We start from the raw sequence: 22,480 nt of genomic DNA on the forward strand, positions 1-22,480 counted from the left end.
AAGTGTCATTCCATGAATGGAGAGGATTTTGACTTTAGTAAATAATTTCATTTGGAATTATGTTAATTAAGAGAGAGGAATCAAGACTTAGTAGGGTAATGACACTTGGACTATCATTAAAGAAGGTTGTTGGGATATTTTGAAGCCTTAATCAAGCTCTTCTCTCCCCATTTTCAGATGTTCATTTCGTGCAAGGGAGAAAAATAGAGAAAAAGAGAGAGTTTGAGAGGAAACAAGGAGAAAGGGAGCACTTTTGATCATCCTAGCAAGGTTTCAAGGTTAGATCTTGGTCCTAGAAGTGTTCTTACTTTGGTTTCTTTCATTTTTATGGTTTAAAATCTGTCTCTTCCCTCTCTTAATGTGGACCAAACTGATTAATAAAAAGGGGAAAGAAGTTTTGATCATAACACTTGCTAAGACACAACAACACAAGCTAGATCCTAGTGTTGGCAAGTGAGTTTAAGTGATTTTAAAGCATTTTTCATGGTTGTTGTTGTGAGACTTATTTTCGGCCAAGTGAAGAACTGGACCCTAGGATGAGCTTTTCATTGTTTTAAGGCTTCCATGATGCTTAAAATGAGGAATGGTGTAGGGTAGACTAAAAGAAACAAGTGTTGGAAGCCTAAAAGCAAAGCTGAAAATTTTGGGTCAAAACCTCTAGTGGTTTGGTCGGTTTGTGGCTGGAAGAATCAGTTTTATTTTCACAAATCTAAGCCTATTTTTGGAATCTACATGAAAATCCATGTAGGAACAAGTCAAGGAGTGATTTTTAGGGTTAAAGAGAACCAAATCTAAAACTAGTGAACAAAGGAGGGAACTTTATGGTCCAAGAATCATTTTGATGTATGTTCTTGCTTTTTCATGGTTGGATAATGATTCTTGCTGCCATTTTTGTTGAATCACATGGTTAGGGTTTGATATTTGCCAAGGGAAAGAGGAGAAGGAAGAAAGGCTAAGACTTTTGAAGCAAGGTAGTAAGTTAAACCTAGCTACTACCACTAACTAGCATTGTTGATTATTGTATGGTTACTTGCTATTATTGTGATTGAGCTCTCTTGATTGTTATGTGGCTGCTCTTTATAGTATCTTGCTTTGGCCTTTGCATGATTGAGTCTGCCAAATGATAAGCATGTTAGTTCATCCATAGTAGCTAATGTGATCATGCATAATAATGATGCTTGCTTGTGATATAGTTGGTTAATTTACTACTAGGATTTCTAAAAATCTCATCCCCCAAGAATCATGTAACATTTTAGGGCCTGAATCTTCAAAAGGGAAGCTGCAGATTGAAGGTTGAATTGTGGAGTTTAGCCACAAAATTCGTGAGCTTATTTTGGTTATGTAAATATTAAACTAACAGTGCTGGAAGCACACTGACCCTGACCGGTTCACATGACTTTTTGATTATGTTCCCAAATGCGTTAAATCGTGAAATTTGGCATGATGAAAGATGACATCATGAGCTTCAAATTGATAGCTAATACGTTAAAAATGGCCCAGTATACAATTTATAATGATTTTTCAAAGTTAATGGTCAGAATCTGGACATCAGGGTTTTTGGCAAATGGACAGTGTTGTTTTCCTAAAAACCTGACGCTTTCTCATAAAGAATTGGACAATGAGATTATTTTTTCTTGAAAGAGGACTTAAAGAGCTTTAAGTATAATTTTGAATCACCCCAATTGGATTTTTGTAGAATAAGTTATGAATTTTTGAAGTTGGGCCAGAAAAACTGGATTTTTACCCGATGAACAGTGAAAATCCGAAAATTAGCGTTTTTATGGTAAAAAGTGAGCCCAAGACCATCCAATGTGGTCAAAAATGATTTTGAAAAGGAACCTAAGTCAATATTATAGTAAGGTGTGACACACCTAAGTCTAGTAAGGCATGTGAAATGTTTGTTTTGCCTATGGTATAGGGAATAGTATAGGAACCTGGGTCTTTACACTTAATAGGTAGCTGTGGCTTGAAGATAGCGCTAACACTAGATCCCAGTTGGATTCTCTTACTATGCCTATACTTCCTCTTGTTTGTACAAAGATCTTTCAGAAACTTAGCACACTTAGGCATCTTTTTAATCAAATCAAGTAGTGGCACATTAACCTCAAGTTTGCTAAACATCTCAAAAAGCTCATCATTATCTTTCTTTTCAGCAACTTTCTTACTCATGAGATATGATGAGGAAAAGGCAAGTTAGAAATGCTTACCTCATCACCTCTGGAAGGTGATCCTTTCTCTATTGGCCCTTTGGATTGAATGGAGGTCTCTTGAGTAGTCTTGGGAATGTCTTGAGTGGTTTTAGAAGGAGGAAACTCAACTTCTATCTCTTTGTCAACTAGCTCTTCATCATCTTCATCATCTTTGAATTGCACTTTCTTAGCACCAATTTCCTTATTGCTTCTCAATGTGATCATATTTAAAGATTTAGGATTTATCATCGTGTTGGAAGGCATTGAACCACTAGCCTTAGCTTGTTGTTCACTCATACCTTTTGACAACTTAGTAACATAAGAAGTCAAATTAGAGGTTCTGGTTTCCCATTGCTCCATCCTATTCTCTAGGGCTGCAAATCTCACTTCAGATTTAGCTTCAGACTTAGATATGTGCTCTTTCATTACCTCAATGCCCTTGAGTATTCAAGAAAATTGCTCATCATCCTTCGATTGTGGTTGCTGTGGGGTAGACATGGCTCTAGAGGATTTTCCTTGTAACCCTCCATAGTAAGATTGCCCTTGAGAAACCATATTCCCTTGAAACCCTTCTTGAACTTGCCTATTGTCACCTCCTTCCTATCGGAGATTCGGATGAGCTTTCCACCCTTCATTATATGTATTTGAGTATGGGTTCCATTGCTTGGATTGATTGACCCTTTCTTAATACATGGCAGAAACTTCCGCACATTTGTGAGGGCAAGTAGCAGAGATGTGCACAACAGAATTACAATGCTCGCAACTAGGTGCAGTCATCTCCATAGAATTAGGATTCCGAGTGTTAACAAGAGGAGTATGAGATGCAAGCTTATTCAACTATGTAGTCAAAGCAGCAATTTGAGAAGTAAATATGTCCAATTGAGGAATATGGACTGAAGAAGGATTAGGATGCATTGCATTGACATTTTTAGACTCCCTGATGTTATATTGTTGATTGTTCAAGGCCATTTTCTTGATAAGTTCCCGTGTCTCCTCAACAGTTAAATTAATAATAGAACCCCTAGAAGCAGCATCCAACATCCCCTTGTCTTGGGTCTTAAGTCCATCATAAAAGTATTGGACTAACTGTTCATCTGGAATCTGATGGCGTGGACATATAGAAAGCAAGTTTTGAAAACGGTTCTAGTAGTCATAAAGTGACTCATCATAGTCTTGCTTCATAGAGTAGATCTTTTTTCTCAATGTGAAAGTCCAAGAAGTAGGGAAATACTTCTCTAAGAATGCCTTTCTGAGATTGTTCCAGTTATTAGAGGCATCCGCCATATGCCTAGGCAAGCTCATATACCATTCTTGCGATTTGCCCTCCAGAGACAAGTGGAATACCTTCCAAAGAACCTCATCCAGACTAGCCTCGACCGGCTTCATGCTAGAACATACCATAGAGAGAGATTTTAGATGATTGTACGGGTCTTCACCTGTCAAACCATAGAATTTAGGCAAAGAATTAAGCAGTGGACCTTTAATCTCAAAATTAACATCAATATTAGGGCATGCAACATTAAAAGGATCATAATTCGCATCAGAAGTAGTGGCTTCCCTAATGGTTTTTCTCCTAGGGTTGCCTCCATTATTCTCTCCTACTTTATCATGTTTCCCATTATGTCTATTGCCCCCTCTACCATTATCACCATTGGGATTGTTATTAGTTTCCATTATGTCACCTAAGTCAACCACCAAATCTAGACCAGTTAAATTGTCTAGTTCAACCTCACTAGTCCTTTCTACCCTTTGGTCTTGTCTAACTTCACTTAAAGAACTCTAAAGCTTAGGATTGGAAGGAACAGGGTTTTAGACCTACCCTTTCTTGGCATAAACAATCAACTAACCAGAAGCAATTAAGCAAAAAAAAAAAAAAAAGATGAATGCAGTGCATGTGTAATAAAAATGCAAGAGCTAAAATGAAAGTGAAAAAGAAAAATGCAAATGAATAAAAAATCAAGATATTTAGTTGTATTTTTTGAATTTTTTTTGGCAAATGAAAGGAGTGCTATGAAAAATCAAAAGAAACAAATACAAACTACTAAAAAAAAGTGCAAAAACGAACAAAAATGAAAACTAAAAATGCTCAACAAATGAACCCCAATCAAGGTTACTTGACACTTAATTACTAGGGAACCAATTTCTTGGCGCCTCGCTAACGGCGCCACTTAAAGATAATTACCCTTAATTTATCGCTTTAGGGTTACTCCAAAAATTAACCGAATTAATATAATATAGTGCGCAATCCAGGTCGCATTCACTTTGAGGAGCTGAAAACGAAATTAAATCCTAATAAATAAATGCAAGCAACCTAAACTATAAAAAAAGATTTCTGATTTGACAATTTCTAATCAAACACCATGAATTAAATTGAAATTAAAATACTTTTTTTGTTTTTATATAAAAATGATTAAAATGAATGAAGATTAAAGAAATGAAAATGAAACACACAAATAACAATGATAATAATCAATCCTCCAATTCAACAACGCAGGCAATCATCACTCTAAAAGATGTGGGAGTTAAAACAATGAATTAAGAATTATAATTAAACTTTTAATCCAACAACTGAGCCACCTCAAACTGTCAAAATATTTTTCCAAAATCCAAATTTACTAACTGCAACCAGAGTAGTAAAATAGAATTAAGGATGCTAAAAACCAATGCTTAATTAAAATTCTTAAATCCAAAACAATAGAATTAAAGCTAGCAAGAGACAATATGATCCAAGATTCCAAGCTACCTCAAAAAATCACAATATATTAACTCTGAAATCAATACAAACGTCATAACCACAGCATTATAATTGAAATTAAAACTATAAACAACCCAATGTCAAATGCTAAACAATAAGCTAGTCACAATAATCTCCAAATATAATCAAATTAAACAATACAAATTTTTCAATAATCAGAATAACTATCCTAAGACCTAGGGATTGTTAAACAATTGTTGAACAGGAAATTAAAATAACTAAAACTCCCATTTGATGATCCGAGCTCCTGCCATTGTTGTTGAATTAGAGCATTATGAAGTTAGCCATGGATTGCCATAAGAATTGCTGTAATCAAAGATCTGCTACAAGGTTCCATAGAGAACTTGGTAAAGATATCAATGACAGTGACGAAATAGTGCAAGCGTTGATGGAGAATGACACCGTCAAGTTTCTGTTTGCCTACATCACTGTTGTTCTGTTGGTTTATTGTGCCTGTCACAATCTCTCTGCTACCAGGAGATTCAGTGAAGAAGAAGAAGACTTGAATAGTGCCTCCACGTTTGCTTCACTCTCGCGTTGTCTCCTCTTGCTCACTCTGTTTGCTGTTTTTCTCTCTGGTTTGCCGCTCCTGTTTCTCTTTACGTTGCTCCCTGTTCGGCCTTTCTTTTTCCGCCACCAGCCTTGTTCTGCTTCTTTTGTCCAGCTCGTGTGCGTGTGTGTACACCTCCCTTTAGATGATGATTATTAGCATATTAGGTTGGGGCAACATGCAACGTTTTGCCCCCTTATTATATTATTTTTTTCTTATTTATTTATTTATTTATTTTTCTTTTCTTCATATTTTTTTATTTTTTATTTTTTAATTGTCCAAAAACCTGCAATCAAAATTCAAGACTAAGATAGCATTAATTATCCTTAAAAATCAATTAGTCACAATTAAACCAAAAAATGACAATTTTGCCTCTATAAAATAATAATCCAAAGTAAAACATATTAAATCAATTAACAATTAATTAAGGTCAAAAGGACTAATTAAGTTGACAAAACCCATATAAAAGATATCAAAATATATAAAAATAATTGAGTTTGTCACTAAAACCTTCAACATTATTGTTAGTTCTACTGGTCTCTCTAAAATAATAACTCCATACCACCACTTATTTGCTGAATAAGTTTTCCTTGCCAGAACAGTACATTAAAATCATTTAATCAATGGGAAGTGTGGGGGTAAAGAAGGAAGGGAGGAGGATCGAGAGTTTCTGGTGGTTGCACTGACTTGGGAATTGTGTCAACCCTTTCTTTGGCTGCCCACTATGGTGGAGAAAATGACAAGTGAGAGACCTCCATTGCCCAATGCGGCGGAGGGAAGAAAAATTTTCTGCAGTACACTCTTTGTGAACTGTGGAGGAGAGTGAAAGCGTATCACTTATCCATTTGGAATGGAACAGCAAGTTGCTGTCCAGCTAAAGGAGAAAGGGGAACAAACCCCTAGTACAGAAGATGCAAGAATAAAGAAGAAAGTTAAAATAAGAGACAAGAAGGAAGCTATAACAGAAATGGATACTGAAGAGGCCAATCCCACAGAGCAAGATAGGCAAGAGAGACATGGACTGCAACGCCAGCTCTTTCAAGATGAGCATTCTAACATGATGGAAGCTGAGGATACCTTTGTGAAGATTCCCTCAAAGAAAGCTGGACACATGCCTTCCTTAAAGGATAAGCTACCGGGGGGGACTAAATCAGGCTGTCATGGACCCAGACCCCCGCAAGATGTAGAAGTAATGCAAGAAGATATCCTGATTGATAATGAAGGACTCATACCTTTGACACCTTCTCGCAAAGAGTCAAGGATCTCATGGCTAAATGTGTAGAACTAGCCGTGGTGGTCAAGCTTCTAGGAAGATACATCAGGTAAGATATCCTTTTTGGGAAACTAATGGTCATGTGGAAACTGACAGGTACCATCAAGCTCACTGAACTTGAAGGCAGTTGCCATATGGTAAAATTTCAAAACCATGCAAATTATCAAGTGGCCATGCTGGGAGGTCCTTGGGTGGTGCTAGGGCATTATCTCATTGTCCATCTATGGGAACCAACCCTCTCCTTGACCAATCTGGATATTAAATAGGTTTTCAGATGGATCTGACTACCGAGACTCCCCTATCATTACTACCATAAGAGTGTGTTGAGGGCGATTAGAGGGGTGATAGGGCAAGTGTTGAGAATTGATTACAACACAGAAGGAGTTGAGAAAGCAAGGTTTGCACGACTTACTGTTAAACTGGACCTTACCAAGCTGCTGGTGTCAATACTGAAACTAGTTGGTGTAACCTAAAGAGTGGAATATGAAGGTCTCCCCATAATATGCTATTAATGTGGGCGCTATAGACACCTGGAAACCGGTTGCCCACTGGTAAATCCAGCTCAGTCAGAGGAGACCACCTCGAGTGAGACATTGATAGGGCACGTGAAGCACACCCTTACGGTGCCCGAATGCATATGCCTTCTCGATCTTGGAGAACAAATCGCAGTGACAGAATGCAGTTAGAGAAGAGCAGTAGACGAGAAAGCAACCAGTTCAACATCCTAGCAACCTCACAGGACACAGGATTACGTCAGAATTGAAACCTAACGGTGAAAGGAAATGTGGAAAAGTCATCGGTTAGCCAACTACAAGAGCATAAACGAGCTAGTAGGAGAGAGGGCGGGGTCAAATCAACTTCTACAAAAGGGAAAAGGCCTGATAGAATGGCTAGTTTAAAGAACCCTGATCATACTGAAACCCCTAAAGAATCAATCTTTGACTCCCCAGCATACGAAGCAATGTATATATCCACGAACCTAGATAAAGATAACTATACAGTTGTAGCAATCACGGACCCACGATATGCCCTTAAGCTAGTCTATGGGAAACGGCCTAGAGACACTGAACTGGCCCCCTAAAAACCAAGTCCCTCCAAATAAGGAAGGAAAACTTGTTGCCTAAGCCCCCCGACAAGAGTCCTTCAAAGGTTAGGTTTAAATTACAAAGTAACATCAAGGTCAAAGCCTTTAAACCCAAAGTTAAGGATGCAATAGGTACCCCATCGGAGGAACTCACGAAAGCATTGGCAGAGGCATTAGGAACATCCCTAACCTCTGACGGAGATATTTCATTTATTGAGGTGACAGAGACAAGCTTTGAAGAGGACTTGGCCTCAGAGAGATCCGAGAAAGACCACCAGTTACTATGATCCCTTCCATCTTTGTCTGGAACTGCCAAGGGGCAGCATCAACTCATTTCCATAGAGCTCTTAAAACCTTGTTAAATGACTACAAGCTTGATATAGTCATCCTTGTAAAACCTAGAATCTCTAGAATTAATGATGATCGAGTAATTCAAAAAATTGGGTACACTCACTCACATCGAGTAGAAGCGTCAGGATTCTTTGGTGGTCTTTAGATTTTGTGGAACTCTAGAATCACTGTTGCACCTCTCGCTAATAATAAACAATTTGTTCATGTCATGGTCTAAGGCAGGGTGCAAAACTAAAAGTTCTTCTTTATAGCAATCTACGGAAGCCCCAACCCTATGTTTAGAAGCTACTTATGGGAGGACCTTCTTAGACTTGGTGTGCAAGAAGGAGAGCCATAGATCCTTGCAGGTGACTTTAATGCTACCTTAGCTGTTGAGGAAAGGAAGGGGAACAAACAGAGCATGAGCAGGATGCTCTACCTTCAGAAACTTCCTGGATAAAGCCGATTTACTAGACTTAGGCTTTATGGGCCCAAAATATACCTGGCAAAGGCGAGATTTGTTAGTTCGGCTCGATTGAGTAATGGCCAATAATAAATGGATCCTGGACCAGCCTAACACTCAGGTACTCCATTTTCCCAGAATCCTAAGTGACCACCATTCGATTCTCATCAAAACAATAGAAGAAGCCCATTCCATTAACACCCCATATCACTATCTTGCCTGTTGGGCCCAATACTCAGATTTTAGCAACTTAGTCAGGCAATCCTAGCAACCTGATGTTTCCTTGGCTAATAACATAGCCCACTTCATGGAAAATGCCCAATTATGGAACAAAGAAACCTTTGGACACTTGGGGCAAAAAAAAAAACGATAGATCGGTGGTATACAAATGGTGCTTGAGGGCAACCCCTGCTCCCACCGTCTTCTCACTATAGAACGTATACTCCTAGCTGAGTACGAAGTGTCTGCACTCACGAATAAATCCTCTGGCTCCAGAAATTAAGAAGTTAGTGGATCAACAAAGGGGATTGCAACATCAAAAATTACCACACTAAAGCGCTCATCAAAGATGAAAAAATAACATCCTGATGCTGAAAAATAAAGTAGGTATGTGGATCTCTAACCAGCAACAGCTTGGGGACATGGCTGCAAATTATTATCAAACTCTGTATGCGCAAGGAATGGGGCCCTCTCTAAAGTGTAACTATGAAGGTCTGTTCCCTCCCATTGCTAACTCGCTCCTGCACTTGCTTGATATTCCAGTCACTCTAAGTGAAACAAGAGCTGTTCTCTTTGATATGAACCCCCTTAAATCTCCTGGAGCCGATAGGGTACATGCCCATTTCTTCCAAACTCAATGGAGCATTGTTGGGACCTCTATCTTTGAAGAAATACAAGCAATTTTTGCTGGTGAAGAAATAGACCCCTCCCTTAACCGAACTCTGATTGCTTTAATCCCCAAAGTAGACCATCCACAAACACTCAAGGAGTTCAGGGCAATAAGTCTATGTACCACAATCTATAAATTAATCACCAAGATTATAGCCAACAGACTTAAACTACTATAACCATCTTGGCTTCACTGTACCAATCAAGCTTCATAAAAGGCTAACTCATTACAGACAACATCATAATAGCACAGGAAGTCATACACTCTATGTGGAGGAAGACAGGGAAAAAGGGGTAGATGGGAATTAAAGTGGACCTGGAAAAAGCTTTTGACCGCTTGAGGTGGGATTTTATTGAAGATACCCTCAAGGATACGCAGCTTCCAGAAAGGTTAATACAACTCATTATGAAGTGCATTACCACTTCTTCAATACAAGTCATCTGGAATGGGAAAACTCAAGAAGCTTTCAAGCCGCAGAGGGGAATTTGATAGGGAGACCCTCTATTACCTTAGATTTTTGTTCTCTACATAGAGAGACTTTCACAGTAATAACCAAGGAAGTTAACAGGGAAACATGGAAACCGATAAGAATGGTGCGACAAGGACCACCCCTGTCCCACCTCTTTTTTACGGATGACCTTACATTTTTGTTCTCTATATGGAGAGACTTTCACAGGTAATAACCAAGGAAGTTAATAGGGGAACATGGAAACTGATAAGAATGGTGCGATAAGGACCACCCCTGTCCCACCTCTTTTTGGCAAGCAAGTTGAACTAATCCATAAAATGCTTGGAGACTTCTGTACCTCGTCGGGTCATAGTGTTAGCATAACTAAGACAAGGATTTTTTTTCCTCCAAAAATGTTCCAGTGCAGGAGGCCAATAATGTTTGTTCAAGATTGGGGGTTCAAAAAACATACAACCTTGGCTTCTACTTAGGTGTCCCATTGCTGCATAAAAGAATGTCCCAAGAAACTTATAAGTATATTGTGGAGAAAGTTCAAAGAAAACTCTCAGGCTAGAAGGCAAAGATGCTAACACATGCCAGAAGAATCATAATAGCCCAGTCCGTTCTCTCCTCTATCCCCATGTATGCTATGCAATCTATAAAGCTACCTCTAGGTACATGTAACAAAGTCCAAAACCTCATTCAAGACTTCATTTGGGGTACTACTAGCACCCAAAAGGCAATCCATCCCATTAAAAGGAATGAGCTCTTCCAGCCTAAGCATAGTGGAGGATGTGGCGTGCAGAACCTGACAAGTCAAAATGTAGCTTTTCTGATAAAAATTGGCCAAACTGTTATAACAAGGTCGGAACTACTTTGGATGCAAATATTAAGGGCCAAATATGGATGGCAATACAAAGGAATGCCGCAGGACCCACCTCGCAATGCCTTTCACCTATGGCGGAGCATGTTTAATATTTGGCAAGATGTTGAAGCAGGCATGAAGTGGAAAATTGGTGATGGGAATAGGATCCAGTTTTGGATGGATTTCTGGGTAGGTGATTTGGGACCATTGAAGAATCTTGCTTTTGCACCCCTCCCTGAAGACACACTACAAAGAAACTTAAGGTGGTATGTTAACAGCCAAGGGCACTGGAAATGGAGCAAATTTATTAATCTGTTTCTGAACGAGGTAACAGAACAAATTGAGCAAGTCAGCCCCTTAACAGTAGGGAACGGGCTTGACACTGTCTCATGGTCAGTTAATGGCACAAAAGACTTTTCAGTTAGTTTTGCTTATCAGTTCCTAGATTCACATGATGGAGCAAAGACAGACAAAAATGGAGCTTAGCATAGACATGGCTGGGACCACAGAGAATACGTACCTTCCTCTGGCTTGCAATAAGAGAAAAAATCTTAACCAATAAGGAAAGAGTAAGAAGACATATGGCTTTTAACGAAACCTGCAGAGTTTGTGGAAATCACACTGAAGATCTGAAACACATCTTTAGGGCCTGCTTTCTTGCACTTGACTGTTGGAAGTTAGTCGTCCTGTCAGGCAAGCTCAATGTGTTTTTGGCACGTCCTTTCGAGGACTGGTTCCAAGTGAACTTAGAAGGAGCCTCTCATTAGAGTACCCTCTTTGGCGTAATTTGCTGGAAGCCATAGAGCACTAGGAATCGCTATCTTTTTTGTAGAGAGAAAATAGAGGCTTATCGCTTAGTCAATGAAGCCCTTGCATGGGCGGATCATATTAGGAAAGCTCAGGCTATCATATGACTATGTTTTGCGTTCTTTCTACCTCTTTCCTTACATTAATCTCTTGTAAATATTATTTTTTTTAATGAATTCTCTCATTCAAGAAAAATCATTTAATCAATGCTGATCAGGTGGTAGTTACTAATTATCATACAAGACTTGGTTACAGCATTCATTATAAATTAATTCTTAAAATAGTGAAATACAATTTCGGGGCCTGTATACCATAGCCAACTTACTTTTCTTGTTTAAATATATTGTTTCTAATATTGAGTGCAATTCTAGTGAAAAAAAAAAGAATGCTAATGGTGGTAAAGGAAACAAATTTGGAATGAAATGAATTTTACAAAAAACGAAGACAGAAAGCAAACTCTTCCCAGCCAATTTCCCAGTCAAAGCATCATCTCTCATCTCACATAATAAATAAAGCACTTTCTGCAAAGTCTTCAACTTTACTTCTCACATTAAAATATAATCACGAAGCTGCATTCCAATTTCTAGGATCTTTCTCTCCACCACCCCTCACTACAAAAAAAAAAAAGATTTTGAGCAGCGACAAAAGTCACCACCGAAAATCAAAAAGTCACCGCTAAAAGTTTTTAGCGGCCACAAAGAGTCATTACCAAGTCGTTGCTGCAACGACTGTCGCTAATACTTATTAGCCGTGACAAAAAAAGTCACCGCCGAAAGTATAGTTTCAACAGTGACTTTTTAAAACTAAAAAATGTTGCCACTAAAAATTAAGTTGCTACCAAAAATATACTTTCAATGGCAACAATAAATCACCACCTTCAGCAGCAACATTTTAAAGGCTACCTTCAGCAACGACTATTAATATTGTCGCTGAATGTTACCTTTAGCGGCGACAATTAAGTTGCCACTGAAAGTAATTTTTTTAAAATATATAAATTATAAATTAAATTATTGAATTTACTTTCAGTGGCAACTAAATTGTCACCGCTAAAGGTTACCTTGTCGCCATTGAAAATAAAAAATATTTTAAAATATATAAATTAAATGGTTAAATTTAAAATATATTTTTTTTAATAAATATCAAAATAAAATAACGAATAACTAAATTAAAATCACAATAGAGAATTAGCCATTAATATTAATAATATATCAAATACAATATTCACATAATTTTTTACAATCATAAAAATAATTAAATTTCATTAAAGAGAGTACAACAATTATACAATTAAAAGATAAATGCATCAATAAAGATAATCCTAACAAATATTAAATCTCCTAAATTGCTAAACTATCCAGAATTATTGTTTGGGTTCACAAGTGGTCAAAGCTCAGGTCACAGCAAACTGAATGTCACTGTAGAGAAAAAAAATTGAGCCATAAATTAGCTAATGAATAAATAAAAATCACAAACATTATAATATATAAAATCCATACGAAATATACATGAAGCAATACTTAATGTTCCAATCGACAACAATAAACTAAATACTTTTTCCCTTAAAAGCAATCTTTGAGAAATAAAATAACAAGCATAAATATCAACCTTATTCATGATTAACTTCTTTCCAAAACTGCTTACCCCCTTCTAAGCAGTACTCAGAAAAAAGAATAACAAGCATAAATCAACTTTACTCATAGCTAACTATTTTGCAAAATTAAAGTGCACATGTATAGATATGAGCAATACTCATAAGCATTGAGAGAAAGGAATAGATAGAAATAGAACATAAATAAGACACAAAATATCATTTTTTTATATGAATAGAAAAATTATAAAAATAATATATATAATTGCATCAACTTAACCTTCACCTATATAACATTTTATTAAAATCCAATAGACCAAATTTTCATTAGTATCATAGTTTCCATTGCCCTTTTTATAATATTTATGTACAATCCATTTCCCCTTCCTCTTTATAACGGAAAAACTAGTTTGGCAAAGCCTAATAGCCCAAAGACAATAGATTTTTAATTTAGTGTTCTCATCCTTTAAAACATGCAAAAAATTCTGAGAAGTATGATTTTTTATACCGTTAATAATATGCTGAAGATTAGAGGCAAATTTTTTTACAGGTTCTATTCAATGCCATGTTTTTTATCTTCTCTAACATCATCCATTATGCTTTTAAGTCAAAACAGAATGAGCATCATAATATAGAATATAGGCCATAAAGTTTATGTAAGCTGTTTGAGTTGTTAGATTATTATACTTGAATGTCATTCAGGAAACCTGAGGCGCCAAATCAAAATAGTAAGAGAATAAAGCAAATTAAACTACAATAAATTCACCCACCTAGGAACCTCTATTCAGCTCTGATAGTCCAAATATATTTATTTATTTCCTGGTTTTGAAATTTTTGTATGGAAGCTTGAATAACAAAAAAAGGAAACAAGTTTCCTAACACCCCTTGCAGAACATAAACATCCAAAAAACCAAGCAAAGCATCAAAATGTGATTGTATAGTAATCTGCAGCCGCCATACTTGTTAAACAGGGACTCAAATACACCGATAACTCTAATTCTAGCCATGAGGAAACCTCCACAAAAGAAATTACTTAAAACATTTGACATCCAGAAAAGAAAATACTAGCCAAAATATTTCAAAGACCTGTATACAATAGTCAAAAAAGAGATCTGAAACTTGAAAATAAAAGATAACCCACAAATAGAATGAGATCTTAAAGGGAGTCTGAACTAGAAGATGGAAACAAGATATAGAATGCCAAGAAGCTACCCACTAATGGATCTAAACACCGAAGACGGGAAAGGAGGACGTCGAGGGAACACAATAGCATTTGAATGCCAAAGAGGAACCTAAGAATGTGAATGAGGATGAGAACATGAACGGGAGGCCCACAATCCCAGTCTCAAAACCTTCAAATTCAAGTGCGATTTGGTCTGAGCTAGGAGGCGGAATGGAGGAGGAGGAGGAGGCGTGGAGGCACCTCACCTCGAGCGGCAGACAATGTGAGGTGAAGAGGTTTTTATAAGTGAAATAAACCTTAAGATGTTAAAGTAATTTTTTAAAAGAAGGAAATTGGATAAAAGGCCCTAAAGAGAGGGAATCTGTGAAATTTGTGGAGGGAAAATACGATTTACCTTTGTGAATGGAGGGAACATGTGAATTCTGCGAAGGGATATGATTTTTCACACACATCTAAATATAAAATTAAACGTTTACTTTAATGAAAAAATTAGAATTTTAATTAATTTAATTTATCAGCATATATGTCAAAAGTAAATAATAAACGAAACTCTTATTGTAAAAAATCATACTTAGCATTAAAATGATAAATTATATAATCAAATTTCAAATCAACTTAATTACGTCCATAATATATAAAATAAAATTCAGCAAAAATATATATATAATAAAATAAATGAGGTATAATATATAATAAATACATAATCTATGGTCAAATGAGATATATTTGAGATATAGCAGTATTTTACTACTTTTGATCCTTAATATAAGAGCTAGTTAACTAATTTGAGTACGTTAAGAAAATTAGTTAAGTTAGTTATTTGTAATAAATATATGTTATCTTTCATAAAATATCCTTGCTAATCAAGTATATTGACTAGAACTACAATTATTACAAGGACTATCTAGGAAAAAAATGAATAAATATAAAAGACTAAGTGAATTAGGGTCTTATATGTAGGATCAAAATAAAAGTTAAATGAGCTCTTATATTAAAGATCAAATGTAGTATTTTACTAAGATTAGAACAGGTGAAATTTTTTATTATGTGTTTGATAATTTTTTATTAAGTAGCTACGTTGTCCTTAGTTACTTAGAGTTAATCACCATCAATCAAAAAGTCATAATATTTGAAAGAGCAAAATGAATAGTTTATTCGAATTCATTTATATATTTATACTATATTGATTCATATATCTAAACTATAACATTTTTATTACCTTTTCAAATTATTTTAAATGGGATCACATGATCGTGATCTTTTAATAACAATAAGAAATCAAGTCTAAATTTGTTCATTTGAAATTTGTACTCATCTAATTATATTATCCCCTTTGATTATATTATTTTTCGCTCATCTTTCTCATGCAAATCTTCATCATCAAATATTATCACTCATTTAAGTACACTCACACTAATTTAATTATAATCATCTCTCCCTCATAAACTTAACTATGCTATCCCTTTCAATTATAATGCATTTCTCTCTCACACACCATCTCAGTTTCAATTATATTTTAATTACATGTTACATCTCTCTCTCACACACTCTATCTCTCACTACCTTCCCATCTTTCCTTATCTCTCAAACGTGCATCTCTCTCTCATGTATACTTGCACCCCATTCCTCACACACATTCTTAATTCTATCTTACATATATAATTATAACTTTCTACCTCCTACTTTCTCTGTCACTCACTACATTATCTCTCTCTAACTCTCCCCCTAACACAATAATACATAAAAAAAAAGCTTTAGTTATTTAGAGTTAATTATATCAATAAAAACAATTATGATATAAATATAATAAATTTTAATAAAAATAATAAAAGAAATCTAAAAAATGCTGAAAGTATGTTTCAACGGTGACATTTTGTTGCTGCGGAAAGTACTTTCAGTGATGACTAGCTTGTGTCAACACTGAAGGTATTTTCTATGACAACAAAATGTCGCCGCTGAAAGTACTTTTAGCAGTGACAAAAAAATGTCACCTCTGAAAGTCATACTTTGAGCAGCAACATTTTTTGTAGCTGTCGAATGTTGTACCTTTTAGCGATGACCACATATAGTCACTGTAGAAAGTCCTACATTTAACGGCGACTTTCATGTCACTGCTAAAAAGTCCCACTTTTAGCGGCGACAATAAAAGTCGCTACTGAAAGTCATACTTTCAGTGTCGACTTTTTTTGTCACTATCGAAAGTCGTTGCTGAAAGTGAATTTTTTTGTAGTGCCTATCTAAACTCCTTCACTTTTTTCACACAAAGGAGATTGAATGGTATAAAAAAGAAGCTATTTTCTTGAAGCCCAACAACAGCCCTTTCAGTCTTCCCCAGTTGATCTCCCTGAGAAAGGTATTCCTCTTTTGCCACATTTTTATTTTCTGCTCCTAATGAATTGCTTGTGTGGTAGTAAATTCTCAGATCATTGCAAGATAAAATGAGGACGGTGGCAGTAATTATTGCCAGAATTATTATCCTTCTTCATCATTATCTCACTTCAAGCAAATCCCAGATACATAAGCCTCAATCACAAGACAAGAACCAGAACAAAGCTCGTTGCACAGTACTAGAAACAATGATGTTCAATTCTGATGGTATTGATATTTTGGGTGATTTTTACCCCCTTTGGCAACAAGCATATGGGAGCGTGTCTAATTACAATGCTATTGGTCCTTTAGAATTGAGACAACAAATTCTAGGAAATGTTATGGATGAAGTCGTTGTTCCAAATACTCAATCGAAGTTTATGGCTCAGATGATGAGATCAAAGACACATTGCTTTAAAGAGTCTACAGAAGAGTTGAAAGAGGCCAACTGTTTGGCATAGTTGTGACAGCAAAGGTAACCAAATATCTTGATGTGAGGAAGATTCAAGAGGATGTTGCATGTCAATTAGGGTTTACTTTTAATCACATGTCGAAGGAAGAAAGAGCCAAAGAATTGATTCGTAGGATTTAGAACAAGCACAATATTCTTATTGTAATCTGTAACCTCTACAACAGACTTGAATTGGGTAAGATAGGGATTCCATATGGTGTAGATCACATAGGTTGCAAGATATTACTCACTTCTACAGCATACCTAGACAAATTTTATGGTTTAAAAATTCTCCTTCTTGATTAAAGCTTTGGCTTTTTATTGAGTCTTTTACATGCGTATTTTGTAAGGGCTTATTTATGGGTTCTTTTTTGTCATTTAGTATGTTTAGTTTTTGTTGCAAGACTTGTAAAGCTGTGTTTTGAAGGAAGTTTCTTAGTGATGTCTTGTTTGCCTATTTGGTATAATAAAAGAAGTTCTTTATGAAAATGAGAAAGTGAATGGGAATTCAAATTGAAAAAAGGAAACGAAATTTTTTCAAAACTAATTTGCATCTTTAATATGAAGAAAAAATTAAAAAAAAAAGAAGATGTTTGAACATAAAAATCGAGAAATAGAGTAAATGACAGGAATACCTTTTATAATAGAAAAAAGACAATCAATATAAAAACTAGCATGATTTTTTCATGACAATGGCATTTCTTTAGTTATCTTGGTATTAGAATTCTCATGATATGCTAAATGTATCAATAGGGATCTTCTTTCTGGTTTCGCCTTTCTTAAAACTTCTCATTCTTTCACTACAAAAAAATTAACTTTCAACGAGTACAAAAAGTTACAGTTAAAAGTATAAAATTCGCCGCTGAAATCGCCACTGAAAGTTATTGCCGTAGCGACCGTGGTTGAAAACTTTCAGCGGCGACAAAAAGGTTACCGTTGAAAGACACTTTCAGTGGGCAGCAACTTTTTTGTCACTGGTAAGAGAACTTAACTGTCGCCGCCAAAAGTGACTTTTTTGCCGTCACAAAAAGTGATGACCTAGAAAAAGTGGTTTTTACTGATGCCACATCATTACCATCGGCATCACGTCATCACTGTCGGTCGCCACATCATCACCGACCAGATGCCACGTCATCACCACCGGTGCCACGTCATTGCTGCCGGTCACCACATCATCACTAGCCACCTCCACATCATCGTCGGCTCCTCCACGTCATTGCCACATCACCACTCTCATGCCATGTTATTGTCTTGCTACCATATCACCGCCCAAATATTTTTCACCTTAAATGTATCTTCTTCAAGGTTCAAACTCGTGACCTTCTCCTTGCATGTCCAATCTTCTTGCCATTGAGCTGAATTGAATTTGTTTATTATTTTTGTAAAATAAAATATATATTATTAGATTATACTTTCAGCGGCGACATTAGAAAGTCACCGCTAAAAGTGAGACCTTCAGCGGTGACATTAGAAAGTCATTGTTGAAAGTGAACCCTTCAGTGATAACATCACCACTGAAGGTCATATATTCAGCGGCGACAAAAAAAATTGCCACAGTACACTCACACTAATTTAACTATAATCATCTCTCCCTCATAAACTTAACTATGCTATCCCTTTCAATTATAATGCATTCCTCTCACACACACCATCTCACTTTCAATTATATTTTAATTACATATTACATCTTTCTCTCACACTCTATCTCTCCCTACCTTCCCATCTTTCCTAATCTCTCAAATGTACATCTCTCTCTCATGTATGCTTGCACCCCATTCCTCACACACATTCTTAATTCTGTCTTAGATATATAATTATAACATCTCTATCTCATACATACCCCACCTATTCTATCTCCTCCATTCTCTCTCACTCACTACATTATCTCTCTCTAACTCTCCCCCAAACACAATAATACATTAAAAAAATCTTTTGGTTATTTATACTTAATTATGTCAATAAAAATAATTACAATATAAATATAATAACCTTTAATAAAACTAATAAAAGAAATTTGAAAAATACTTTCAATGGCGACTAAAATGTCACCGCTGAAACATACTTTCAGTGGCGACATTTTGTCACCGTAGAAAGTACTTTTAATGGTGACATTTTTTGTCGCCACCAAATGTTAAACCTTTTAGTGGTGACCACATGTAGTTGCCATAGAAAGTCCTACATTCAGCAGTGACTTTGATGTTGCCACTAAAAAGTCCCACTTTCGGTAGTGACAATAAAAGTCGCCACTGAAAGTCATACTTTCAGGGTCGACTTTTTTTGTTACCGTTGAAAGTTGTCATTGAAAGTGATTTTTTTGTAGTGTTTTTACCAATAGCAACTTAAACTTGTGTGCTTTATTATGTTAGAGTCAGAGGAGTTATGGTTTGAGAAGTAATGAGCACAAAAAAAAAAAATTAATTAGAAGGTAAGAGCATAGTATCATTTTATATTGTGTCAGAGCTTTTATTAGCGAGTGATCATGATAGTGTCTTGAAGTCATGTTTTGGACAAGCACATGCAAGGTCATTATCATAGTTATAGACATATAAATGGAACGGGTGGTCAATTCCTGATTTTTAAGCCCAAACCTTAAAAAATAGGTAAGTCTTGATTATTTGAATTGAACAAAAAAAATTATATAGGAAAATTATAACAAATTAAAATTATATAAATAATAGTTAAAAGTTAAAAAAACTTGGGTAGATTAGACCGGGCCAATTGGTTTGTGGGCTTAGTCCCCTGTTCAATCCAACCTGACAAGATCAGTCTGATCCAATTTTGCCTTGGGCCAATTTTTTCTGGGCTAGACTAGATCTAGTTTGTTCTGGTTAGACTGAGCCATATCAGACTATAGGGTTTTTGCACAACCCTAAAAGAAGCAATTTCTACAACATGTGTTTTTCAACTTTACTTTTCATATTAAAATATATTCAATTTTTGGGATGTTTTCTCTCCTTCATACTCCTATCTAAACTTTGCTACTTCATCGCTCAATTATTAGTATTTGATTCCCCAAAAAAGAAGCTAATTTCATAATCCTATCACTGTATTTTCCATTCTATGCTCTTCTTGAGTTTCATTATAGCATCAATAATGTTGTGGTCTTTTATAGCAATTGTCGGAATTATTAGCCTTGCTGTAATTTCCCACCGTCTTCTTCTTCATTATCTGACTTCAAGCCAATCCCACGTACACAAGCCTCATGACAAACCTATGTTTTTATATGCATTTCATATATTCTTGGTGGGTTTTTGTCATTATTATTGGTCCTTAATTGCGTTACGGAGTATAATTTATATTAGAATGCTTTAACTTGAATTAGTGCATAATAGGGGTAAAATTATCATAATTGTGATTAATTGATTTTTAAGGACAATTAATACTACCTTATTCTTGAATTGTGATTGCAGGTTTTTGGTAGATTTAAAAATAAAAAAAGGAGAAGAAAAATATATTAAAAAATCAATTAAAAAAATAAATAGTGAAAAAGGCAGGAGCAAAACGCTGCATTTTGCTCCTACCCTAATAATTCATATTATCATCAGTTTGAAGAGAGTGGGCGCTGGACAGAAACAGTGAATAGAGACGCGAACATAATAGTAGCAAACGGCGATGGAGGAAGGAGCTTAAAGGCAAAAGAGGATTCAGTGTGAGCGACCAGAGGAGGAACAATGAGTAGTTACATTTGTTTTTGGTTTTTCATAGCATTTCTTTCATTTGCATAGAAAATTTTTAAAAAATACAACACAAATATCTTGATTTTGCTTTGCTTTGCATATAGATTTAGACACTTGCATTGCATTCATATGTTTTTGCTTCTAGTTGTTTAATTGTTTATGCCAAGAAGGGGTAGGTCTAAAACCCTAGTTCCTTTCAATCTTGAGCTTCAAAGTTCTTTAAGGGAAGTTGGACAAGATGAAAGGGTAGAAAGGACTAGTGAGATTATAATTGAAGAGGAAAAATCTTTCACACGAGTTTAACTTGTCTTCTAGTGAATACAGTGCGTCTAGTGATCCTGAGGTTGAACTAGGCAATTCAGTTAGTTTAGATTTGGTGGTTGACTTAGGTGATATAATGGAAATTGTTAACAACCCTAATGGTAATAATAATCCCAATGGTGGTAATGATAGAGGGAGCAATGGACATAATGGTAAACATAATAGAGCAGGTCAGAATAATGGAGGTAATCCTAGAAGACGAACCATACTACTTTTGATGCAAATTATGATCCTTTTAATGTTGCATGCCGTAATGTTGATGTCAATTTTGAGATTAAAGGCCCACTGCTTAATTCTTTGCCTAAATTCTATATCTTGATAGGTAAGGACCCGTACAATCATCTGAAAATCTCTCTCTATAGTATGCTCTAGCATGAAACTGGTCGGGGCTAGTCTGGATAAGGTTTTTAAAAAGGTATTCTATTTGTCTCTGGAGGGTAAAGCCTGAGAATGGTATATGAGCTTGCCTAGGCATATGGCAGATACCTACCATAACTAGAACAACCTCAGAAAAGCATTCTTAGAGAAGTATTTCCCCGCTTCTCAGACTTCTATGCTGAGAAAAGAGATCTACTCTACAAAGCAAGACTATGATGAATCACTTTATGACTATTGGAACCATTTTCAAGACTTGCTTTCTAGATGTCCGCATCGTCAGATTCTATGTAAGCAGTTAGTCCAATACTTTTATGATGGACTTAAGACCCAAGACAAGGGGATGTTGGATGCTGCTTCAGGGGATTCTCTCATTGATTTAATTGCTGAGGAGGCATGGGAACTTATCAAGAAAATGGCCTTGAAACATCAAAATTATAGTATCAGGGAGTCTAAAAATGTTAATGCAATGCATGCTAATCTTTCTTCAATCTATATTCTTGAATTAGACACATTTACTTCTCAAATTGTTGCTTTGACTATGCAGCTAAATAAACTTACATCTCACACTCTCCCTGTTGACACTTAGAATCCTAATTCCATGGAGATGACTGCACCTAATTATGAGCATTGTAACTTTGTTATGCACATCTCTGCTACTTGCCCTCATAAATATGAGGAGGTTTCTGCCATGTATCAAGGAAGGGCCAATCAATCTAAGCAATGGAACCCATACTCAAATACATATAATAAAAGGTGGAAAGATGATCTGAATCTCTGATAGGGAAGAGGTGACAATAGGCAAGTTCAAGAAGGGTTTCAAGGGAATATGGTTCCTCAAGGGCAATCTTACTATGGAGGGATA

General features: G+C 35.9%; 1 long non-coding RNA gene across 1 annotated transcript; it reads left to right on the forward strand.

Annotated features, from left to right (window-relative positions):
• Positions 1–3,724: 3,724 nt before the first annotated feature.
• LOC114715126 (uncharacterized) lies at positions 3,725–22,480 on the forward strand. Its single transcript, XR_003737523.1, has 3 exons — positions 3,725–3,735; positions 8,698–8,701; positions 22,400–22,480. It is a non-coding gene; the product is annotated as an uncharacterized LOC114715126 (long non-coding RNA).

Source organism: Neltuma alba, unplaced genomic scaffold, assembly GCF_004799145.2.
Source record: "Neltuma alba isolate B1F8T4 unplaced genomic scaffold, ASM479914v2 tig00011576_pilon, whole genome shotgun sequence".
NCBI classification, from domain to species: Eukaryota; Viridiplantae; Streptophyta; class Magnoliopsida; order Fabales; family Fabaceae; genus Neltuma; species Neltuma alba.